Raw genomic sequence first — 6,000 nt, 5'->3', positions numbered from 1 at the left:
TTGTGGTATCAATTTGTTGATCTGCTCATTCTTCTGAACCAATCATCTTTACACCCACCAAAAGCTGGAATGACAATTAAACTAAGGAAGGTGAGAATTATTCAAGAGAAATTAAAGCATAGAAGTAAAGACAGTGGGAAAACTGAGATTCAAAAGAGCACTGAGGGGAAAATACACATATACTAAAAAGCACAGCACAAAGCACATAGAGGCACAAAGGGGAAAGAGAAGAGAGAGGTGGAAAACGGATCCTGCTACACCTCTCTTTCAGCACCAAGGACAGAGCTTCTGAAGGGCTGACCCAAGCAACGTTCAGTTTAGGGTCCCTCCCAAATTCTCTAGAGAAAATGATGCATTCGAAAGCAGCTATGAAACCTGCAGTAAGGTCTAATAGGGAAGCTGGAAGAGCAGCACACAAGTGATTTCACCTGAGAGGCAAAAATGGGTGATTTTCTTTCTGTTCATTTCCACAGTTTCTGTGTCTTGGGAAAGGCAAAGTTTGCTTTGCTTGGGCATGTCTGCTGTTAGTAAATGGCTGCAGGAGCTGAGGTGCTAAACCCCACAGTCTCCAGAAATCAGAAGCAATTTTCAGGGTAAGTAGTTTTTCTTTTCGTTTCTAGTTTAATACACAGTGTTTTCCTGAGAGGTTATTTAAGCAGTTTGGGGTTCTGTGGTTCTCTGAGAACATGCATTAAAACTCTGTACCCTCTCTTATTTAAAAACCTGAACCCCCGAGGAAACTGTTTTCATTTTCTTCTCATTTTTTGGGTAGTAGAAACCTGTTCTCTTTCTCTTTTTTTTTCCCCCAAATTAGATCCTCATGGGCTCTAGAAGCTATATCAAGGCAGAATTAAAAGATGGAAAATAAAAAGCTGTTACTATTCCTGAGATTTTTATGGAAGTTGATTGTTTTCCTCTTAAGGGTTTTACTTAATTGGAAGGGTCTGTTATTTTAAATTCCCCAATTCAGTACCCTGGTAATCCAGGGCTAAGGGTTTGGAGAGGCACTGTTTTCAATGGTCTATTTTAAGTCAGGCTGTTTCCAAGTCAGAATCCAATTATTCCCAACAGAGATATGCAGTACTTGAGATGATAATTGTGTATATTTTCTTTACTGATGGCGTATGATTTTGAGGGTATTGTTGTTGTTTAATTGTAGGACTTTCATTACTTACTGTAGCTTATTGGGTCAACGGAAGTTGTTGCAATTAGTCATTTTTCCAGTTCATGCCTTTAGTTTAATCAAATACTATCAAAATGAATGCACAAACATTCATTTCTAAACACATTCTGCATGCCTGTTTGCACTTTACAGGTGAAGCCCTTTGCTTACTGACACTAAAAGGTCAGTAAAATGTCTGTCCATGGGTAGGAGTGAAGAATCGCTGCTTGACATAGCATTGGATCTCTTGTAGCCAAAGAGAAGCAGATACCATATGAGAAAGATTCTTACTCAGACACATGTTTATTTATAGTTGAACATTTTCAAGGGTCTGCTTGGCTAGCAGTGTGCAGGGATGTTGGGCATAGAAAACACTGACAGTATCCAAATGCATGCCTGATATTAAAGAATCTATACAGAAGCCTGCTTATTATGGAATATGAATTTAAACAAATACAAAGTAGATTTTACCGAATACTAAATTCATTTTCTAATGTATTGAAGTTTGTCATCAATTAACATTTGCTTATTGATTGATTGACTAATCCATTGAGTTCCCCATTTTATCTCTGAATAGAATGGTAGGATGGTCAGACATTAGAATTTGTGATGGAAAGTAGGGATGTTCTGCTTTACTGGGAAAGTTTAATGAAGAAAAACTATATTACCTTAGCTACTGGATCTCAGTAACCAGATATGTTTTTTCTCTGTACGTTTACCAACAATGTAGATGTGCCCAAATATATAAATAGGCTAGGTATTTCAATGCGCTCGTGAATTTTCAGTAGGAAAATAAACTAGACAGCAATTTTCAAGAATAAGGTGCCATAGAAATGCTAAAGACTACCTCTAATAATAATGACAATGTAACTCCCACTGTGTCTATGTGCAGTGTGCACCTGCATTGACTTCCCTGAGCTTGGTCTGGTCATGTGCACAAGATACTCTGAAAAGGCGAGATTTTTAAATTAGCCCCCAGGGCTTCCCTGGTGGTGCAGTGGTTGAGAGTCCGCCTGCCGATGCAGGGGACACGGGTTCGTGCCCCGGTCCGGAAAGATCCCACATGCCGCGGAGCGGCTGGGCCCGTGAGCCATGGCCGCTGAGCCTGCATGTCCGGAGCCTGTGCTCCGCAACGGGAGAGGCCACAACAGTGAGAGGCCCGCATACCGAAAAAAAAAAAAAAAAAATTAGCCCCCATTTCAGGCTTGTCTCCTTCACCTGAATAATGGGGAAGTTAAGAACATGGAGCTCTGGAAACAGACAGATCTTGGGTTGAATCAGCTCCATAATTACTGGTGTATGACCTCAGCAAGATACTTAACCTTTCTGTTACTTACTTTCTTCAACTGCAAAAATGGGGATAATAATAGCACCTATTTCTTTCATCAGGTTGTTGTGAGGTTTAAATAAGATAATGCTTATAAAATGTTAGTTATAATTATTAATTTTTTCAGGCAATATAGCAAGTTTGCATTGAAGCCCCAAGCCAGAAAAGCTCTGGAGACTAGAGATCAGGATGTAACTGAGTGAAAGTTTAGAGGTTGCAAAAGACAGAGATCTATGATATAAGTAGTTGGTCTTGTGACCCTGCTATCAAGGCATTTTGTTCTGGGTTCAGGAAAAACCATTTCTATCTGGAAATGACTGCCCACATCACCTTCCACCCCCAGCATAGACACATTAAATAAGTCACAAGTTTTGGATTTAGGGAGACACAAGATGAAAGCTAGGCTCAACGTAGCCCCCTACACATTGTGTAATCTTAAGAAAGTTCCTGAGTCTCAATTTTTTAACCTATAAAAGGAAGATATCAATATCCACCTTCAGGGTTACTATAAATATTAAAACGAGGTAATATCTGTACAGTACTAGTGCCCGGCACACAGTAGCAGCCAGAAGTGGTAGTGAATATTGTCTTTAGAAGGAGGTTGAGAACTCAAGATGTTTCTGTTTTTCTTGTTTGTTTTTCGCTTAACTTGATAGCCTTGAGAAAAGAGAACAAACAATTAAAACCCTGTAAATCTTAATAAATAACTTCTTAACAAACTCAATGGGAGCCTGGTATGGAACCAGGAGCCCAAACGAGACAACCTACAGACAGATGTTCCAGGCAGACTGTGGTTCCACACTGAGGGACTGAATATCATCAAATCAGGATGTATGTCATAGCTGATGGGGGCCTGACCATGCTCTGTCCCCCTGTTTTTTAAAGTAGATTATTCACTCACTCTAAGAGATGCTAGAATAAACTATAAAGACTGTGTAAGAAATTCAAAGGCTCGTTAAAATTTGTAAGTAGTATTATATATAATGATTCTTAAAAGAGTAAGACCACCAATAATCTTCTTTTTTTTTTTTTTTTTTTTTTTTTTTTTTTTTACCAATAATCTTCTAGTCCTTGCCTTCTCCACTTTCTCACCTCCATCCACTCTTAACTAACACTCTTTGCTGAGGTCACCAGTAATCTCGTAATTTCCAAGTCCATTAGACACTCTGCAATTGTAGTTTATTTGACCCATGCACCTATTCCCACTTGCCCTTAAACAATAAAAGCTACAATATTTTAAGTGCAACGTGCCAGACATTATGTTAGAGCCATGAATCTCAATGGGGAGAGCAATTTTGCTCCACAAGGGACATTTGACAATGTCGGAGACTTTTTTCACTGTCACAGCTGGGGCGAGGGGAAGTGCTGCTGGCATCTAGTGAATAGATGTCAGGGATGTTGCTAAAAATCCTACAATGCAGATGACAGCACCCCCTGCCCCAAGAAAGAATTATCCAGCCCCAGTTGTCAACAGCGCCAAGACTTTATGTATATAATTTTAGTTGACTGCACAATAACCCTATAGATGGGTATGATTATCCTGATTTTGCTGATGAGGAAACCAGGCTATCATTATGAATTACTTAGAGAGTGATTGTCAAGTTAATGAATTCTCCAGGCTCTTTACTTCTCCTACCTGAGACCAGTTTACTATCTGATAGCATATCTATCGAAAGGAGAAAGAAAGGAGAAATTTATAACACAGCCCAGTTCTGTGTTATATAAGCAATGCTGGTTAAAAAAAAATTTTTTTTAATCTAAGGAGGGAGGAAGTTGAAACAATGAAGCTGAAAAGTGGGGAGTAATCTAGCATCTCACTCATTTTCTGCTTTCACACCCACAACTCATCAGGAACTGCCTGGGCAACCAAGGCTTACCCCCACCTGCTGCTCTAAAGAATCTAGGAGCAGAGACAGTGCAATGCAAAAAATAAGTAAATCAGAAACTCATGCAATGGTGATTACAACGTCAGGCTCAGAATTGATTTTCAGAGTTGAGGGCTTCCTTTCCTATAGTTTAGTCATTGACACTTAGCTGTACTACTTTTAAGTAGCTGTCAGACCTCGGCAGAGTAAAATGTCCAGCAAGATGGTAACAAATATCCCAAGGTTTAATGCCTCCCTCCTACCTGACAGGGAAGATGAGGCTAAGACATCATAAGCCAACTACAGACCCTAGGAAAGAGTGATTTCTGGCCATTGATTTCCAACGTGGCCCAGTTGCAGAAGGAAAGGCATTCTGGGCCTGAGCCTGCCTCGAAGGTGAAAATATCCTTGAACAATCAGAAAGCTTTGTGTTTTTCCAGAAGCTCTTGGCAGCAACAGTGCTATCTCCAGGGTAGTGGCTGCCCTTCTCTGAATAATGAGAAAATTATAATTATTATCAAAAATTATTATTATGCTTTAAAATATATTTAGTGCAAACAGTGTGCCAAGATAAAGAACGATTTTTTTTTAAACAATTCTCTGAATTCATTCCAAATCACTCGCCCCTTACAATTATTTGTTCATTTTAACACTTTCACATTCCAGGCTGAAACATTCAAAATAGCATACAAAATGACAGCCAGGATTAAGCCAATCTCCTAATCAAAGGAGAGCAGCAGTTAGCAGAATTGAGAGCAAATCCTGGCCACCAAGCCAGCCTCTACCTCTGCCACAGCCTAGAGCAAGAGTTCCCATGGAGGCCCATATACTCCATGTCTAAATATTTTAGTTATCATTAACAAACACCATTGAATGAAATGTTTACTCCTCCTGCCTTGATAAAGGCACCTTCTTAACAATCTGGAAGGCCAGATCTGAATTTAGGGTTCCTGGGCCTTAAGAGTTCCACACAAAATGTGAGAGGGCAGGAGAAGCTGCCCCACCCAACATCCTGTCCCATGGACTCTGTCCTCTTCTCTCCACACCTTGGGCTACATCCAAGCTATTCATCTGAGCTCCTCCAAACAGCTACCCCTGGAGCCCATGGGTTCCACACATACATGCCACAGTCTTCCTTCAGGGTGACACATCCAAAATGAGGCTGGTGCTCCCCTAGAAATAGGCTCCAAGCAGTTTGGGCAGAGAATCCTGAGATCTTGGTACCAAGAGAATGGTCTAGAATGGGAGTGTGGACTCGACGGATCTTCTCCTTGGTGCCATGGGAGAGCATGACCTCATCCTCTAGGAAGGATACGACCAGATGGGGTCCAATGTGGAGCCCTCGGAAGCACAGCGCCCAGGGCAGGAGTCACTCTTACCCAAGTCTCAGGGTCCTACCATAGGCTATAAGCCTTGTGCTTCCCCCAGCATGTGGCTTTGATGCACTGCTACCATTGGCACAAAGTCATTTCCATATTTTTCTTCAGGACACAATGACTTCTGTCCCCCACAGACATGCACAAACCTGGCTTTAAGAGCCCAGAGTCTCTTCTGGCCCCAACAGGTTGGTGTCATGGGGGCAACCAATGGGCTCTGTTGCTTTTCCCACGCTATGTCCAAAGTCCCCACGGTTGGAGGATTGGCTT

General features: G+C 41.1%; 1 protein-coding gene across 1 annotated transcript in view; it reads left to right on the top strand.

The window, feature by feature from the left end:
- Nucleotides 1–531: 531 nt before the first annotated feature.
- DRD3 (dopamine receptor D3) overlaps nucleotides 532–6,000 on the top strand; it is a gene marked incomplete at its 3' end in the record, with an annotated part of 43,545 nt that continues 38,076 nt past the window's right edge. The window contains 1 exon segment of the mRNA XM_082839985.1: nucleotides 532–593.

Source organism: Leucopleurus acutus, assembly GCF_964270905.1.
Source record: "Leucopleurus acutus genome assembly, chromosome: 5".
In the NCBI taxonomy this organism is placed as follows: Eukaryota; Metazoa; Chordata; class Mammalia; order Artiodactyla; family Delphinidae; genus Leucopleurus; species Leucopleurus acutus.
Note: the sequence above shows the minus strand (reverse complement) of the source record. Positions and strands in the feature narration are given on the sequence as shown.